Genomic DNA, 20714 nt, shown 5'->3' with positions numbered 1-20714 from the left:
ATGAGAGCGAAAGTGGAGCACTGACAACATTTCTGACTGTTCGGATTTGTCGCTCCCATACACCTCCTGCTGACTGAGCATTCATTTTAAAGTCACACTGTCTCTCACCTAAAAAGGTAGCCAGTCTGCTGTGGTCAAGTTCCATTAAAGCTTGAGTGAGTTCATGCTTTGCTCCAACAAAATGACTGCCATGATCACACCTTATCTGCCGCACAGTTCCTCTCAGAGCAATAAAACATTGAAGGACGTTGATGAATGCATCAGATGACATGTCCTCCAACATCTCAATATGGATTGCACGAGAATGCAGGCAAGTGGCTTGTTTGTCTTCCGTCCTTGTTTTGTGAGAAAAGGACCGAAGCAGTCCATTCCACAGTGTGTGAATGGTGGTAATGGCTCCAAATGTTCAGATGGTAAAGCAGCCATTCTCTGCCCTTCTGTGCTTCCTGTTGGATTTTGACTTGTGACGCAGTGATGAATTAATGATGCAGCTGTTCCGTTAAGCCCTGCAATCCACTACCCGTTGGCTCTGATCTTATTCGGTGCCATACCTTTTCCTTGATGCTTGATCGTCAAGTGATAATGAGCAATGATCAGTTTGGTGATGTGGTGATTCTTTGGAAGCAAAGTTAGATGTTTTTGAAATGTTGGAAGAGATGAATTTCTAAGTCGCCCTCCCACCTTGAGTCTTCCGTCCTGATCAGGAAAGGCATCAAACTTGTAAAGTTGACACTGTGGTGACAGTAGAGTTCCTCTTTTCCGTGTATTGATCTCTTGTGAATATTCTTGCGCTTGTAGATGCTTGATTATTAAACATGTTGCTTCCTCTCTCTCCTGCACAGCGCTGAGGCGGATTAGACGAGCAATTGCTTGAGTGACCTTGTTCTAAGAGGAGAACTTTGAGAGTTTCTCCAACAGATTTGTTTGCTCAGTACATTGTACATAGACCAGTTGTACACCTTTCACTTCAGGGTCTCCAATTTGTACATCAGGTTTGAATTCTGTTTCTGGAGGTTGCTCTTTCTGCCATAGAAACTGTGGTCCTGAAAACCAGCCTGAAGTGACCAGTTGGTCTGCAGTGGAGCCCCGGGAGGCGAGCTCAGCAGGGTTTTCTTCTGAGGATATGTATCATGAGGCATGGGGTGGTCATGAGGCATATTCTTTGTACTCTGTTTGAGAGAAATGTATGAAAACATCGAGCCTCATTGTTGATGTAACGCAAGACGACCTTGGAATCTGTCCAAAAGTACTCCTCAATTCCCTCAAGATCAAGTTCTTCTTCATGTTACTGATTGTAACTGAAACAACTGCTGCAGACAGTTCTAGTCTGGATCGTTCATTCATCATTGAACAGTCGGAAGTATGAGCATTGATCATATGTGCTGGCATCAGAAAAGTGATGTCGGTGTCTTTTTACTGTTTTTTCCAAAGTCAGACGGAATGATACAACAAGCAACTTAGATGGAATTCAGTCTGTTGAGCTCTCCTTTCTATTGTTCCCACGTCACTTGTAGTTGGCTGTGGATCTCCTGAAGCACTCCTTTTCCAAGAAGCAAGACTGGAGCAACTAGACCAAGTGGGTCATAAATTGAGGCAATTTTCAGGCAGTTTTGAAATCTCAAAGTGTCGGATTCAAGGTGCCAATGTATCCCCAGAGCTCATTCTGTTTTGGACTCATTGAGATTCAAATCAAGATCTTGTAAGTCAATGGCACATTCAGACTGTGGTAAACTCTCAAGAACAAGCTTGCTGTTGGACACAAATTTAGGCCGTCTTAGACCATCTAAAGCACACACAGTTGTGTTGCCTCCTGTGCGGAAGGCTCTGCTGTAAGATCTCCATTTTTCAACCAAAGGAAATGTAGGTAGTCTCTGTCAGATTCAGGAACGTGAAACTGATGAAACATATTTTCAACATCACTCTACAAAGCAATATGATGTTGTCTGAATCTCAGAAGAATGCCAATCAGACTGTTGATTCGATCAGGACCTTAAAGAAGATGTTCATTGAGGCTTATTCCTTGGTGTCTTGCAGTCAAAGTCGAAGACCACACAGAGCTTACTTGGTTTTTTGGTGTGATAAACTCCATGGTGTGCAATGTACCACCTTTCTCCTTCCTCTCCATCTTTGTGCACTTCTGCTGCATCACCTCTGTCAATGATTTCACTCGTGAACTTCACATATTGTTCTTTGTACACTTCATCGCTTAGCAATTTCCTTTTCAGGTGGACTAGTCGCATGACTGCTTAGTCGTCTGTTGTTAGGGAGGTGTGGTCTTTCCTTCAACGGTAGCGGCATTTGATAATGTCCTTGATCATATTTGCAGATGTTTTCCCTCATTATATTGAGAAAGAGAATGTCATCTTGAGAGACCGATTTTTCACTCCTGTCGATGTCCTTAAAATCAGACTCTAGAACCTTTATGACATCGAGCGCTGTCACTGGGGGAAGTTCCTTGACAGCAGCTCTGTGGCAAATGTTGTTTGTGCTAGATTTGTTCAGGAGTGATGAACCTCCAATAACACTCCAACCCAAATCAGTTCGAACTGCATATGGCTCTTTTATCTCCTCCCAGAATTACTTGTCGTGGTGCCAACGCTTGAGAGCAGTTGTAGCCGACTTGATGACCAACTTCAAATTTAAGTTCTGATGGAATCTCTGGAGTTATTTGCCGAAGATGGTTCCACTGTCTTGCCATTTCACATGTAGGAACGTGTGCTCGATTTATTGGAATGCACTATTCATTACCCCATCTCTTCCTATCATCTTTGTCATCTTTAACTTGACAGGCTGTGTCTCTGCTTGAAGACTGCGACCAACCTCTTCATCAATGAAGACAGTGTCTCGTTGAGTGTCCAGAAGAGCATAAACTAGCTTCTCTATAACTGGATTGTGTCTTAAGGAGATCCAAACTGGAACAATCATGGATGTGTGGATCGATGAGTCTTCAGTTCTTGTGTTCAGAGACTGTGTTGTTGCTGTTTCCATGTCTGGTTGGGGTGACACAAGGTTTGGTTGCTTTTTGCAGAAGTCATCCTATTGGTCCGACATTGACTCTGTTACACTCTAGACCGTCTACTGCATTGCTTGGTCAGCATAATTGATAGATCGGACTCAATATGTCTAAAAGTATCTCTCTAAATGGGCTACAATTATAATTAAAATATTCCACCCTGTTCATCACAGCTCATCTTCCACATCTTCCACAGTCATTTTCCACAGCGTGTCGGTGGCACAATATACATCAGTAAACCATTCCCCCTCAGTATAACGTTTGTAAATGAAGCAAACAATATAGCCGTTCATAAATGGCTATTCATGTCATGTTTAATGGAACAATGGACCCAAGTGCAGTTGGAACTGGTCGACAGATGACACGGAAACAAGAATACATTTAATAATTTAATCGATAAATACAAGCAAATAAATACAGAGACGAGTAACGATGAAACTAAGGACATCAGGAACCAAAACACGGGCCGGGAAGAACACCAAGGGAACGGGGAAGCAGAAGGAATTTAGAAAGTTCAAGGGTTTAAAGCGAGATCATTGAAGTCTTGAAAGAGGTACCTGAGTGGAGAGTCGAAGTCTACCATATGGCAAACGTAGCTGGCGTTGGGAGGAATATATCCATGGGAGTATTGATGAGATGATGAATGCCAGCTGTGTGGGAGAGGAAACGCAAACAAGAGGGAGTAACAAAATAAAAGCACGAGGAAGGGGCACTTTACTGAGTGGCGATGACGTTGTGACGTGATGTCAGAGTCAGACCGAGTGACATTAGCATCTTTGTCAGTATTAATGCAGACATGCTCAACAAGCACTATAACCATGTCATGACCACTGTTTACACTGGGGACAAACAAAATCCGAAAACGAGAGTTTGTCCTGTCTACAAGATGCTACAGATGCCTGCAAACGTGAGGAAGCGTACCATCGGCATGCTCGATGCTGGGAAGTCACTGCAGACAGTTGCATCTAGATGTCCACTATTCAATGACTAGTCGTTTACAGAAGCATTTCCATGAGGGGGAAAGCAGCAAAATGCCCATACAAATGTAGACCACGAGTTTACCACTGGGGGCCAAGACTGTCACATCCAGATCCTGCACATGCATGATCATCTGCTACCTGCCACATGCTCAGCTGATGAAACTGTTGATTTGCACAGAAGGCAGATTTTTCCGCAGACAGTCAGAAACCAACCATATACTGATTTGCGTGAAAATTGGGGTTGATGCCAATCGGACACCATTGTACTGTACTATTGTATTGAGTGAATTTCTTGCGTTCTTCCTTTTTTGAAAGTCAGGAATGGATCACATTTTGTTGCTGTTATTTTGTTGCTATGCAGGAAACTGTAAAAGCCTTTGAGAATTTCACGTGTCTATAACGTTGTTCAGTATAGATCCACAATCGTGCCACTTCTGCATTCTGTGGAAATAAGGGGTCTGTTTGGTGGCTGCAAATGTGCAATACTTGGTCTGTTCTGCCCCCCAAGAAATGTGGACATTCCTTAATGGCAGCAGAAGAGGAACAAACAGTCCATGACCAGGGGACCATGGAAACTATAGCCTTATTGATGACTGCAAAATAAATCAAATCAGAGGTGTTATGTTATCAGTCATAACTTTATATCTTTCCATTGCCTTGGAAGTCCACACCAATCAAGACAAAGACATCATCGAGAGTGGGGGGTACCGACACCAAGACAAGTCTGTGGCATTTGGAGATCAAGACCAAGATGAGACCAAGACATTTGGAGGTTGTGACCGAGACCACTCCAAGACAGTATATATAGAGTATAGCAAACTGATCCACCAATGAGCTGCAGGCTCACATTCCTTAACCAATCAGCTGTCAGCTGAAACAAGCAGCACCTGCCTGACAATTAACAATCTTCAGAAACCTCATTGCTGTTCGGGTATCCTCCTGATTAGTTAGGAACCAAAACATGCACCCTCTGTGGCTCTTTTGTGAATCAGTTTGAGACCCCTGATAAATATCAAAGAAGAAAACACATCAAAACTGAACAAAATCCCAGAGTTATTTTACCAATTATGTTTAAGGCAGCAACGTCTGTAAGTGTTTGACATCATTGTAAATGACATCATTGTCTCTGGCGAACCAGAGATGGTGGAAAATGCGCTGTTCAAAAGAAAAAGTTTTCCCGGTCTATCAGCCAAAGACAGCATAAAACTGAGAGAGCTCAGTGATCTACTGATGGAGTTGTTGGCAGCTAAGGATGAAAATTATCTTCCCGGCTTGGCCTACTTAGGCACTCCTCGTGGGGTAAAGCCCATAGTCGAGAAGTTGCCTCCAAGTCTACAAGAGAAATGGCATGCAACAGGCTCCCGCTTTAAGGAGGATCACAGTATAACTTTTCCTCCCTTTTCATTCTTTGTCAATTTTATCAACAGTCAGGCTAAGACCCGCAATGACCCAACTTTTGCCCTGTTCAGCAACAGACAGTCACACAGCAAAGGTGAGAAATATAGTACATTCAAGCAAAGTGGATTCATGAATACTATATCGGTGCACAAGTCAGATTTAACCAGATGTGCTATCATTGACGCAGATACCACAGACGCCGGAAAGTGTGACCTCGATCCATCACGATACTGCCCAGCACACAAGAAAATGCACCCACTAGAAAAATGTAGGTTGTTCCGAATGAAGACTCTGCAAGGACATTCTTAAAGAACACAAACGCTGTTATAAATGCTTGTGCTCTAAACCATCCGCCGTCGTTGGCTCAACAAGGGGCAGAAGAAGAGCCAGCCAGTTCTCCACTGGAAGTGAGATCGCAGTGCACCAAGGTCTGCGGCTTAAGTGCTCTCCCACGGTCCTGCTCAAAGGTATGTCTGACCCACGTCTTCTCTCGGGGTCAACTACAGCTCACCATTAAGATGTATGTCATTCTTGAGGATCAAAGTAACCGTTCTTTGGCACGCTCTGAATTTTTCCAGCTGTTTGGGGCTGACAGCAGTCTATCACCATATCTGATGAGAACATGCGCTGGCGCAGCAGAGATGACCGGAAGAAAAGCAACAGGCATTCAGACTGAAGCAGTAAATGGAGGATTGTGCCTCGATCTCCCACCACTCATTGAGTGCAATGAGATATTGACCAAGAAGTCTGAAGTCCCGACACCATAGGTCGCCCATGCACACGCTCACTTGAGACACATTGCTTCACACATTCCCCGGCTGGATCCTGACGAGAAAAATTGTGGGAGCACAGGTATGAACGCACTGCCCGCATAACTAAGCCTAAGTCAGCCGAAGAACTTGGATTCACGGTCTTTCAGAGATGCCATGTCCTTTGAGGATGGGCATCAAGATGAAGAGAATAACTGGGTAGCTCCGTTACCATTTAAGTCTCCTCGTCCTCCACTTCCCAACAACTGGGAACAAGCAGTGTCCCGACTCTGTTCTTTAAGACGCACACTGAATAAGAATGCCGAGATGAAGCAGCAGTTCTCCGCCTTCATGGACAAGTTGTTTGAGAACAAACATGCATGAGAAGGCACCGCCCATCCAAGAGAAAAAGGAATGCTGGTACCTGCCCCGGTACGAGTTGTGTTTGATTCAAGCGCCCAACTGTGTCTCCCTCAACTCAGTACTGCTCACAGGCCCTGACCTAAATAACTCTCTCCTGGGTGTGCTCACATGGTTTAGGAAGGACCTCATCGCAATCACTGCTGATATCCAACAGATGTTTTACACACCACAGAGACCTACTTCAGATTCTTGTGGCACGAAGACAATGACCTTTGGAGAGAGATTAAAGAATATCGCATGCGTGTGCATGTCTTCGGCAATAGACCGTACCCAGCGGTTGCCATCTATGGCCTGCGACAAGCTGCTCAAAGAGGAGAGCCGAAATACGGCACAAATACTAAACAGTTTGTTGATAGGCACTTTTACGTGGATGACAGCCTCATATCCCTGCCTACAGAGTCAGCAGCCAGTGACTTGATGAAGTGGATATGTGCATCACTTGCAGAGTCAAACCTGAAACTGCACAAAATTGCATCAAACAGTGTTAATGTTATGAAAGCCTTCAAACCTGAAGAACTAGCATCAGGCATCAAAGACTTGGGCCTGGATGTGTAGGCCTATGCTGGGATATCAGTGCAGACATGTTCACCTTTAAGGAGGATGTTGCTAATAAGGCATATTCCAACCGTGGGGTACTGTCAGTCATTAACAGCATCTTTGACCCTCTAGGTCTGGCAGCGCCAGTGACTATCAGAGGCAGACTGTTGCTACGAGAGACACTCCTCTGCCTGATGAAAAGGTGAGCAGATGGAAGGAGTGGAAAGCATCACTTGAGGACTTGGGGAATCTAAACATCCCTCGCTGCTATGTGAAGATGTCACTGTCAAAAGCCAGATACACAGAACTGTGCCTTTTTTCTGATGCTTCAAACTGGGCTATTGTAGCCGTAGCCTAGTTAAAAGCTGTCACTGAAGAGGGCCATTGCGAGGTTGGATTTGTGCTGGGAAAAGCTAAGCTGTCACCACAGCTGGAGCCTACTATTCCACACCTTGAACTCTGTGGAGCTGTTTTGGCGACTGAAATGGCAGAAATGATCCTGAACGAACTGGACTACAAGCCAGATGCTGTTAAATTCTACTGTGACAGCAAGGTGGTCCTTGGATACATCTGTAATGACTCCAAGCGCTACTATGCGTATGTGCACAATCGTGTGCATCATATACGCCAGACAAAATCCCTGGGTCAGTGGCATTACATCCCTTCTGAACAGAAACCGGCAGATTTGGCCACTAGATCTGTAGCAGCATCTCAGCTTATGGACACAATGTGGTTTAGAGGACCCAACTTCCTCTATAAGCCTCCCGAGGCGGAGAAGTAGGAGCACTTTGAGCTGATAGAGCCTGAAACAGATATGGAAGTTAGACCACTGGTGACCGCTCTAGCAACACACCTTGAAACGAAGACACTTACTTCAAAGAGATTTGAGCGCTTGAGCCTAGAAGTCCTGAGGAGCGAGCAGCTGCCAGGAGGCTCATTCTGGAGACAGTCCAAAGAGATGCATATCCAGAGGAATATGCTGCACTTCAAGCTAATAAAGAAGTCTCTCATTCAAGCCAGATCTTGACTCTTGACCCCTACATGTGTGACGGCCTTCTTCGAATCGGAGGGCGTCTCAGACATGCTGCTTTGGACCCTGATGTAAAACACACAATCATCCTTGCAAGATGTAGCCATGTAGCCAAACTGCTTGTAGAACACTACCTTGCTGAGGTGAAACACCAGGGACGTCAGTTCACAGAAGGAGCCATCAGAGCAGCTGGACTGTGGATTGTCAGTGGCAAGAGAGTGGTGATTGATGAATTGTGTTCATAATTGTGTGCCGAAAGCTCAGAGGGAAGCTGGAAGTGCAGAAAATGGCAGACCTTCCTCCGGAGCGATTGGACACTTCCCCACCCTTTACATATGTAGGGTTACATTCGTGGACAGTGGTGGCTCGACGCATTCCAGCCGGTGCAGCACAGAGCGAAAGGTGGGCCATTTTGTTCACATGCATGAACACCAGGGGGGTGCACATTGAAGTAATAGAGTCAATGGATGCCACAAGCTGTATTAATGCATTGCAAAGGTTTTTTGCCATCAGAGGTCCGGCAAAGCAACTCAGATCAGACAGAGCAACAAACTTCATAGCCGCCAGTGCAGAGCTGGGCATGGAACTTCTAGAGGAGAAGCAGACCAGAATCCTGAGTTATCTCCATAGCCAGGACTGCACATGGAAGTTTAATCCTCCCCACGCCTCCCACATGGGGGCAGTGTGGGAACGTATGATTGGGGTCACCCGCAGAATATTAGACTGCATGCTTTTGCAAAACAAGCATAATTCCCTGACACACGAGGTTCTGTGTACATTGATGGCAGAGATATCAGCAATAATCAATGCCAGGCCTCTGATCCCCATTTCATCAGACCCTTCCTCACCCTTTCTGCTGTCTCCCGCTATGCTCTTGACCCAAAAACCAGGTCTACATGGTCCACCAGGAGAATTCACCAACAAAGATCTCCTGAAAAGCCAGGGAAGCAAGGGCAAGCATTGGCAAATTAATTTTGGAACCGTTGAAGAACCGAATACTTGGGCACTCTCCAGTCAAGGAGCAAGTGGCACAGAACTCAGCGCAACCTTCAACCTGGACACATTGTGTTGCTTAAACAGAATCAAGCACCAAGGAATGAGTGGCCAATGGCTTTGGTCACGTCAGCCACGCCAAGCAGCGATGGAAGAGTCCGCAAACTTGCGGTGCAGACGGCATCTCAGGGAACTTCAAAGACTTATCAGCGGCCCATATCGGATGCCATCTTTGTATTTGGAAAAGACATGGACAAAAAAAAAATGATGGCAGCAACTGTGACGAATGACAGGCACTCTTCTGTTGTCGGGTTAAGACGCACTGTTTTTGTAAGGTGTTTCGGTATACGTTTAATTTGTTTAAGGTAATTAGCAGGTATTTTGTAATATACAAGTGGATTTATATTTTTGACAATAGGTGTATTTATTTCCGCGTAAAGCATTTGTTTCCGCTTCTGTATAAACCGGCTCGGGCGTGTCAGAGGCCGTCAGAAGTCAGCTTGCGGTGTGGTGGATAGGATCATTCAGCCTCGAGATACGTTTTTTTCCTACAACTAAAGGCAGCAACGTCTTTAAGTGCTTGACATCATTGTAAATTCACTCACGGTGAATATTTGTTTTGTTGCGGCAGTGCTGATCTTGCCAATCGGGCTGTAAGAGTCTTTTTTGTTTTTGTTGTTTCAGTTTTACTCGCTTTCACCTACGGAAAATAAAAGAGCAAGGCGCTCAAGTTCCTGGCTCGTGAAATGAGTTTGGCTCACTGTTATTTCTATGTTCACGCACTGGGCTAACACATAGATGGAACAGTACAGTTGGTATTGGAATGTTTTCATTAGATGGGCTGCAATGCCTGAATGCGCGCTCTAACACAGACTATGTGAGAGCTTGGAGCTCTGCACAACAATAGCTTTAGCCCGGTTGGATTCTGCTGTGAAGGGCTGCGGTGATGTGCCGGTGACTACGATTGTGTTCTCTCCATCTCACCTCCAAAAGGGTGACCATCGATATACTTCCACTGTCGTACAGCCTCAATATGAACCTACACAACTCCTCCCCCCTGCGGAATGCTTTGCACCCTGCTAGATTCATGTAACTCAAAAACAGAATGAGCCAATTATGTCTGTAATTATTTCATCAGCATTAACATGACAATTTGACACCCCTAGTTTTAACTTCAAAAAGCTACAAAAATGTCAAAACTGCAGAAGGGGGAAACAATTCTATTGCAATGCTTTCAGCCCCTCATTTCTCAAGTGAGAGCATATCAACAGCGCGGGTGTGATCAGACAACATATCTCATTACTTCGCCCACTCACGACCCTCACATTATGACCATCACCAGTCCTCACTTTGGCAGCATTGAAACAAAGATCACAGTTTACGTTGTTAGATAACAGCTCAGGTGTCTTCAGTCAAGGTGTATTTGTGGGACTTGCATTGTAATTTTGAAAGTAGCCTGTTGACTGCAGAAGAGTGAGCACCCTGATCTAAGCCAACAATACATATGTACATCATCAATTGACCACAGCTTCGTCTTGTTCAGGACTTAGTTCCTGTTAAGCCTATCCTAGCAGTCATTGGGCGAGAGGGAATACACCCGTTACAGGTCGCCAGTCGCTGACCTCTGAACCTCAGCTGATGTCCTTTTTTTCTCTTGAGCTGGTGGCACTTTATCCAAAATAGCTGATTTGTGACCCACGACGAAGCACGTCATCAGCCGCACGACAACCTATTTACCATCATCCGGTTGACCACCTTATTTCTCTGTCACATCTTCGCACTACGAGTCACCCTCATCTCAGATATGAACTGATGACGGACCTCTGCCACGGCTGTAGCTGAATGTGGCTTTCCACATCTAAAACTAAACATAAAAGAGTGTCATGTGAATTTTACAAGGAAATAGCGGAAACAAGCTGCTTAACAAGGAGCGTCTTGATTGATCCACGCTGCTCTCACAAGAACGCTGAACAAAGTGAGAGAGATTACTGACGATGGAGAAGATTTTAATCAGTGAAGTACAGATTAAGACTCAAGAAATGATCAATGAATAGTTTGGTGATCTTCAGTAACTTCAGTCCACGTCTTTCCTTCTTGACGTGGACTTCCTTCACTACCACAGCAGTGAAAACAGTTACTGTAGAGTGCAGCATTATTCATTTAAGCAAATCTGTCTGTCAATAACATCGGATGTTTATCAGCCTAATAAAGGTGAAAACACGCAAGTTATCAAACACCTGCACACATTGTCAGTCCCTGACTGCTGCGCTTCACTATCCGGGGAGTTTGCGTAGTTGTTTTTTAACAATTATGACCCCCCAGACAGTGATCAGACCCTGAAATTATCATGTTTGTGTGGAGTCACGCTGTACACGTAGTTTCCGGGATCTAGCGCAGAGTCGAAGCTGCACCTCTGCTGTGGGAGGAAACCGGACAACCGAGAGAAAACTTAGGCGCACACGGGGAGAACATACAGAAAGGTGGTCCAAACCCGCAACCTTCTTGCTGCAAGGCGAGAGTGCTAGCCACTAGGCTACTGTGTGGCCCTAAGCCAACAATAATGACAGCAAAAGGCAACATCTGGTGTGCTATGAAACTGAGGATGCTTCATCAGCCCATCATGATTGTCCAGCATTCTCATCTCTTCACCTGTATGGCAGATCTCATCTGCTCCAGCAGGTTACAAAGATGAATGGGCTGTTGAAGCTTCATGAGCCAGTGCCCTCATTTTCAGAACCCAAAAGCCAGTAAGGTAAGGTAACATTAGAGTATTTGTTCTAACCCAAGCATCAAGAGACAGAGAGTACTGTCTAGCAGCCAGTGAAAAAGCAAATACTGCCTCCTGAAGTTAATTTGCAGTCTTTAATCAGGTTGGTTTTCTCTTTTGCAGCCATTATCCACTCAAATGACATACTGCAGAAGTCAGCCACCATCCGGAGCCTTTCTTTCACTGCCCTCTGCTGGCCCATTTGCCGTACGTAGAATTAAGCTTTCAATGTAAGAAGAGGATTTTACCAGTTAAGTACCTGAATAGATGTTGACTTTTGAAGCACCTCCAACATAGGAATCGAGATAATGTGAACATAGACTGATGAGATGAAAAATAATACTTATTATTATTATTATTATTATTATTATTATTATTATTATTATTATTATTATTATTATTATTATTATTATTATTATTATTATTGTTATTTCCATCCATATCTTCTGAAGTTTTGAATGGTCGTGTGCTGCATCATGCCAGCTGATAAAACTTAAAAATATATATTGTTGAAACAATGAATATGTGTATTAGCAACCGTGTATTCTAAATAAATTGGACCAAATTAAAGCAGGGGCATTCATCCATCATTCATCGACGCCTAATCTGAATTATGAAGACCAAATTACCCATTTGCATACTGTATGTTGCATGTTTATTTATTAAATCTTCTTGAAATAATAATAATAATAATAATAATAATAATAATAATAATAATAACTTTCAATAGCTTACTTTCTTCTCCAAAGTTTAGATATGTATGCCATGCATGTTATTTCAAAATGCAGGTGGTCAGTGAACACGGTGTTGGATCACTGGATTTAGCAATACACATGCAAGGTTTTGTACATGTGCTGTAATTCGCTGGTCTTTTCTGATAATGAACTGTTAATAGTGACTGTCAGACTGAGCTCGATAGGAAATTCTGACTCTCACCAAGGCGCTTATTTCAGGGCTAAATAAAATACAACAACATTGAAATTAATAACTTTCATGATTCAGAAGTCTGTGCACACGCAGCAAGGGGTGTGAGTCAGTGACGAACACATACATAAGTCACAGACAGAGTTATTAATTAACTGATCGTGGGTGAATGAATTCCATAATATTCACCAGCTCCTCACAACACAACCTCTGAACTAATGGATTCTTCATAAATGGTGTCATATTCAAACCCTGCACTGCAAAAACTCTTACCAAGTTTGTCAATCTTTATTTTCAGTCAAAATATGTCATCCCACTTGATTTTAAATAAATGTCACGTGCGTCAGTTTGATTTGTTAGTCGTTGGTTATTTCTTGGTTTTATTTTGAAAGTATTCGCATTTCACCTCTAATCCCATTTTTGTTTCCACCTGTGTTATTGCTTTGTTTCCCCTAAGTGTTTGCCCCTCCTCATGTGTTTTTCTGATTTTGCCAAGCCACGTCAAGTCAGGCCGAGCATTGTGAGCACCTTCGTTGTGAAGCGCCTTATGTTATTTATTATTGAGTTTAAGTTGGACCGTTTTTCCCTTTGTCATAAAGCGCCTTTTGTTGGAAGAATTTTCTATTTTGTTGGACAGGCTTTTATATCTCTCTTGTGGAGCTCCTTTTGTTCTGGATTAATTATATTAAATCATTGTTTGAGAACTGTGATCCTTCGTCTCCTCCCCTGCATATCGGTCTGTGTATTTGGTGAAAGTAACAATAAATTCACTTCCATATGACATTTCAGCAACATGAAGAAGACGATACAATCTTAAACATGTTTTCTTTTCACTTGTTCTATTGGCATTTTTTGTATGGGCACTTACCTGTACTGTGATACCAATGCTTGGCAGAAGACCACACCTGACCCATCTCTGTAAGAGCACCATGTGAAAGTCGCTTGGCCTTTTTCATGTCTGAAAAATTCATGAATTATGTAGTCTTGCAATCCACATCATCATATTACTTCAGTGGTGATCCTTAACCCTCTTATGTTGGATTTTCATTGTCAATCTTATTTCTATATAAAACATTTCTGCGAGGTAGCTAGTTTGTTATCTTGCACAAGATTTAGTTTGGTAAATGCATGCATTTTGAAAGTTGTTTTGATGAAAGATATTACAGGAGGATGAATTAAAAACAATAGGACCCCTTTAAATGGTGCCATTTCAAACTGGTAGTGTTTTTCACTGCCAAAGTTTTTTGTTCTTATCAAATGAGAAGTGAGATCAGACATTGTTTCTGCATTTAGCCCAATACCTCGTGCTGACAATGTTATTTTCAAGTTCCACTAGTGTTGTTGCTCAACACCCACACTGATCTTCATTTCTATTTCAATTAGAGTTTGTTGTTTTGGCATAGTTTTTGTCATCAGATACAACTTTCTATTTTGTCTTTTATTCAGGCTTTCATCTGTGAAAATAGGTCATTCTCAAATATAATTTATCACTGTTAGTCATCAACAATGCTGCAGCAAACCCAATGGTTTTTCAAAATGTGCAGTATATTTCTGTTTCTGTATATTTCTGAAATCCACTTTGACAAGGACAGTTTATCAATCAGGAATGCTGCAGTTGTTCAGTGCACTCTAAAGCATTTGTGCTCAACCACATCCAATGCAGTTGATCATTTCTCAAGACCCGAACTGAAAGTAAGATTACTGCGATGGAATTAGTTATGAGTCAAAACCTGTGGGAGGCAGCACTTGTGCAGGTTAGATTCACATATTTGGTGAAACATGTCCTTGCATGTTGATGCTGAACCAGTGGTCCATGTCTGCATCAAAACAATTTAGCCTTCATCTCTGCATGTTTATTAGATGATCAGGTAAGACAATGGATGAATCAGAATCATTTTTTCTTAGTTGATACTGCAGCAATCCGTTGATGGTGATCTGATGCTCGCTCAACAAGTTGTTAATAATGTTTACGGTTGTGAACTGCTTAATACTGACACTTAAAACCACCAAACCACTGCAGCTGTGCAAAACGACTCTGGTGTTATTCACACATAACAGCACAATTACATAATACATTTTTCAAATGCCAAGTATATTGAAACAAACACAAGAAAACACTTGACACCTTGTTTTTGACTCACCATTGTAAAATCAAATAGAAAGCAAAGTGAAATTTAGGGTATTTCAGCTATGGATCGGATCGAAATTCTTGGAAAAAAAATCCAATACCCAATCCAGTCATCCGGCCTCGATCAGACCTGATACCAATCCAGGCTGACACCCTAGGTGAGACGGAGAAAAGTCAAGTCTTGCCGGCACCACTGTGGACACCATAGCACGTGTGAAAGTGCATCCATAAGACAAGATGTAGTTACTGCAGCCCACTGGCCCTTAGATACAGCACCGTTAAGTGCAGATGCATGTATGACAAAAGAGCACAGTTGCTGACCCCACCGATCCTCCGCTGCAGACCTGTCCATTACTGTCACCCCGGAGGGACACTAAATCCTCCTGTTAGGATTGCATGTCTTCTCGCATCACTGGAACAGATTGGTGTGTTTTCACATAATGACACGTACACACACACACACACGCACACACACACACACACAGAGCTCAACAAAATGGAAGATAAATACCTGCGTTAGAGCCGACGTGGCATCCAAGACAGAAATTTGTCAAAGCTTCAATAGGGAGCATGTTGCTTCATTCACAAGACATTTGTTTTTAAAGAGAAGGATCTAAAATTAAGATGTTAAGGAAATTAAACGGTTTAGAGTTCATTCATTTGGAATAGATGATATATTTAAGAGAAATAGATTTGTTGCTGTAGTCACACAATTATTTTAACACAGACTCAGAGAAGTATTTTTGCAATAGCTTACAGAATAATCTTCTAAAGTATGGGCACTTACTGTCAAGACTAAGCCTGTGCTGTCTCTGTAAGAGCACCATTTGAATGATGTTGCTTGCCACAAGTGGTGTGGTTGCTATTTATGAGTTGGCCTTTTTCATATCCTTAAAATGTTTTCGACTCCTTCCCTTGAAAAATTAATGAATTATGTAGTCTTGCAATGGAAATTATCATGTTGCATTAATTCAATGGCGATCCTTAATAATCTGTATGTCAGACGAATAAGTGAATATTTCTAGATTACATTTAGCCCAACCCTAGACACTAATCTTATTGATTTGTTGTAGATTAAACCAAGACATAGTATTTAAACTTCAGGCTAAAATGCTAAAGTGCCTGTCGCGGGGTTCTTGACCAAACTCCAAAACAAATGATGGTGGTCTACTCCAAGGTGCAGTGAAAGCAGTGACTATTTAAAAAAAAAATTTAAATCTAAAAAAGAGGTCTATTTACAGCATCTACATGAAACACTGAACAGAGTTCCGCAAAAACAGTCAGGTTTCCAAAAATAATCACTTTTCAACACACAGTTTTCCCTGGTCCTAGCCACCCACACTCTTCTTAAGCAATTCAAAATGGCCTTAAATACTATTTTTCCCCTCCCCTGGACGAATCACAGGGCCTCAAATTTCATTTTATTATTTATATTATTTAAATATACAATAAACACAGTTTCTGTCATTTAATTTAAATTTGAAGGTGTTATAAAGCTTTTTTATAAAGCCATTTCTCCAATAAAATGCCCTAAATTAAAGCAAATATACCTTTGAAGTGTGTCACATATCAGCACGTGAAAATGACCAAATAAATAAAGTTTTAATGTTTCATCCTCCCTTTGCAACACAGAAATATTCTCACGAACTGACCACCTCTGATTTGGTTTCCGGTTCTGTCGACCTAAGCTGTTATTCGAAAAGGCATTGGCAGCAAGCTTTTCTTTTCTTTTCTTTTCTCTTTCCTTTTTTTGCCACCTACTGTCAAAGTCTGGGAGCAGTTGAGCAATAACCTTTTATCAATCTCTAGGAGTGGTTTCACACCACTTTAGCTTGGGCATGAGTCACTACAGGACCCGATATGTTTCATTTTCTCCCTTTTCCAAAGGCTTGTTTTCCAGTAGACGTGGTAGCTGGGATTTACCAGTGCGAGAGAACTGGTCCAGTCCAACAGCATAACAACAGGCAGCTTCTCATATGTCTCTCAAGTGGTTAGAGTGCTTTCCCACCTTTTTGAAAAGTATTTACAAGCTTCTGAAAATGACCTGGTGTGTGCAATAGAGTTTTAATCATGAATTTCTCTCGGAACTCGGAACTTTGTCTTTAAATTCCTATCCAACCTTCTGATGTTATGTCTTGAATCTTCCTTTTCATTCACACCATGCCCTGATATAAAAATAGCAAGTCAATCAATACTGCCATGCAACCATGGAAGGTGTTATTCTGTTAAATGCAAAGACGGATTACATTATCAAATTTGGATTTTTGGGGGAAAAAAATGTATAATCTTACACTGAAGCTTGACTGTCTGGCTTTTGTATCATGCTCACTTGTCATGGCGTTGGGTTTCAACAGACTCACAAATCAAACAAGAAAGCTGCTCCCACAGACACAGGATTAACAGGACAGCGAAGACACTTGTGCCCAAATGGTGGTCTCAAAGGGCAGGAGCAGTGGAGGTTTTGTTTCTGACATATCAAGCACACACAGCAGCCCTTTATGGAAACATTTTGACAGCCCTGATCTAGGACGTATCACAGCAAAGATAACATAAATAAGTCAGTTGTGGTCATGTAGAATGAATCAGCCGTGTTGGTTAATCCCTTGTTTTCTGCCAGGGTGAATGCCACTTGGTCAGTGCTAGTTGAGTTGTTTTACGTTCCTGTGTTCCATTAAGCTTCATCTGTTCAGATTCCACTCTCCAGCAATTAACTACCCACATCTGGCTTTATGCTTCACACTGAGCCACCTATTCCCCTTGGTTTTTTTAAATTGGAGTCACCGCTAATCACTGCTTTATATTGGCGAGTAGTAGTGTAAGTTTGAGGAACTGTTACTGAAACATCTGATTCGTCATGGTGCAGATCAAGTTAACGTTCTTGCAAAACGATGAACAAACAAGATGGTACGGAATGATCCTGATTATGAACAAAGGTCATCTCTACATCATCGTTTTGATTACAAATTCATTGTCAATCCATGTGATCGGTATCGGTGATCGGTGATGATCGGCACTCTGGCTGATCGGTATGCCTGATTATGTTTTTTACTATTACTGGACCAAAAAGCATTATTGGATTTCTCTCCACTAGGCCAGCATCACTCCATTTTGATTAATCATATTTGTATGTAATGTAAACTTTATTGGAGGAGAATTTGAAATTGGAATATTGTAAAATTTATCTTGCAGCAATGTTGCAATTCAGCAAAATAAACAAAATGGGGCAAAGATGTACCCAGGTACAGCATTTTTTGTTCATCTATCTATCGTTGCTCTTCTGATACATTTTAGGTACATTCGTTTCATACTATATATTTTAGGATGACATTTCTGGTGTTTTGCTCTTCTGTCTGATCTTGGAATTCTTTACTGTTCTTCAGTGTGCATTGAAGTTTGTGGGGTTTTTTTCAATATACTCATATTATTCATGTTTTACATTTGAGGTCATATTAAATTCCACTCCGGTGTATTTTGAGCATCTGGTTCATATAGTAGAAGTCCACTCTTCTTCTGCACTATATTACCAAAAGTATTTGCTCACCTGCCTGGACTCACATATGAACTTAAGTGCCATCCCATTCCTAACCCATAGGGTTCAACATGATGTTGGTCCACCTTTTGCAGCTATTACAGCTTCAACTCTTCTGGGAAGGCTGTCCACAAGGTTGAGGAGTGTGTTTATAGGAATTTTTGACCATTCTTCCAAAAGTGCAATGGTGAGGTCACACACTGATGTTGGTCGAGAAGGCCTGGCTCTCAGTCTCCGCTCTAATTCATCCCAAAGGTGTTCCATCGGATTCAGTTTTGGACTCTGTGCAGGCCAGTCAGGTTCATCCACAACAGACTCTGTCATCCATGTCTTTATGGACCTTACTTTGTGCACTGGTGCACAGTCATGTTGAAAGAGGAAGGGGACCACTCCAAACTGTTCCCAAAGGGAGCATGGACTTGTCCAAAATGCTGTGGTATCCTGAAGCAGAGTTCAAAGTTCCTTTCACTGGAACTAAGGGGCCAAGCCCAACTCCTGAAAAACAACCCCACACCATAATTCCTCCTGCACCAGATTTCACTCCTGGCACAATGCAGTCCAAAATGTACTGTTCTCCTGGCAACCTCCAAACCCAGAGTGGTCCATCAGATTGCCAAATGGAAAAGTGTGATTCATCACTCCAGAGAACGCATCTCCACTGCTCTATAGTCCAGTAGCAGCGTGCTTTACACCTCTGCATCCAGTGCTTTGCATTGCACTAGGTGATGTATGGCTTGGATGTAGGAGCTTGGCCATGGAAACACCTCTGCGTACTGTACTTGGACTAATCTGAAGGCCACATGAAGTTTGGAGCTCTGAAGCAATTGACTGTGCAGAAAGTCGCAACCTCTTTGCACTTCGCCTCAGCATCCGCTGACCCCTCACCAACCTATCACTTTGGTGCCGAGTTGCTGTTGTTCCCAGACACTTTCATTTTCTTATAATGGGAGTTATAATAGGAGTGAGGAAATTTGTTGCACAGGCGGCATCCTCTGACAGTTCCATGCTGGAATTCTCTGAGCTCCTGACAGCGGCCCATTCTTTCACAAATGTTTGTCAAAACAGTCTGCAGGCCTAGGTGCTTGATATTATGCACCTGTGGCCAAGATATGAGATTAGGACACCTGATTCTGATCATTTAGATGAGTGAGCAAATGCTTTTGGAAATATAGTAGATGTTTCTCTTATTTCAATGTACTAGTAGGAGCAAAAGTCATTTGTATTTAGACAACTGAAATGTAGTCCTTTGTTGAATCTGATTATTTTTCTTCTTCAATTAAAAAAAAGATGGCATTTGCTGTTCTTCATCTGGGGCCCACACACGCTGCTCATATACTGCCAACACACAGACACAGAAAGGATTACATTGAAATGCATATACAGTAAAGAGAAGCTGCTTCCTGCCATACTGATTGAAAATAACTCATTAGTTAGCATGCTGGCCTACTTGTGTCATATGAAGCCCCTAACTCTGCATAGGGAGTTGTTCTCTCATGAATAGTTCAGCGTAAGCAGCAGCCAATCAATACAAGTTACAAACTGTGATAGGCATGACCTGGATTTCATGGGTATTTGTGTTGATATGCAAATGGGCTTTGCATTTACACATGAAGGCAATCATTGATAAACAGCTGCATGTGCTGTACTTGAAATAGCTTGAACAGAGTTCATGACACAGAAGTTCTGAAGGGTTTAATGAAGGAGTGATGTTTGGTCTGCTTGTTTTCTCCCTTGCTGATCAAGAAGAAATAACATGTAATAATATGCAAGTGATCACACTGATCCACAAATGAGCAGCTGTGGATGTTGGCTTTTGTTTCTACCAAACAAGTAGCGCCAGACTGACCAGCTACTGTTTACACACTTCAAACGCCTGATAGGTGAAACTGTGAGCTTTTGACTGGCTGACCTTGACCTTCCACATCTGTTCCAGCGATACTTTCAATTCCTTCTGATGTTTGTGTCAGCTGGCATCACCACACCGCTGCCCTCTTCTGCTCTTTGTGCACCACCACTTTATATGGCTGGTTAGCCAGCAGCTCTTTGTCAGTCTGGAAGCTGTGGTCTCACAATATCTTAGCCTTGTTGCTCTCAACCACCCTTGATGGTGTGTCCCTGCAATCCGGAACCACACCAGAAACTTGAAGTTCTTTCATTGCTCTGTGCTCATTGCTTGACGACCTGAAGCAGAGGGTATGTATGGTAAATAAAGTACATGCATGCTCCAGGGGGATAACTAATTT

This window comes from Synchiropus splendidus, chromosome 14 (genome assembly GCF_027744825.2).
Source record: "Synchiropus splendidus isolate RoL2022-P1 chromosome 14, RoL_Sspl_1.0, whole genome shotgun sequence".
Taxonomy (NCBI): domain Eukaryota; kingdom Metazoa; phylum Chordata; class Actinopteri; order Syngnathiformes; family Callionymidae; genus Synchiropus; species Synchiropus splendidus.
The sequence above is the reverse complement of the archived record's forward strand: the minus strand, read 5'-3'. Positions refer to the sequence as shown.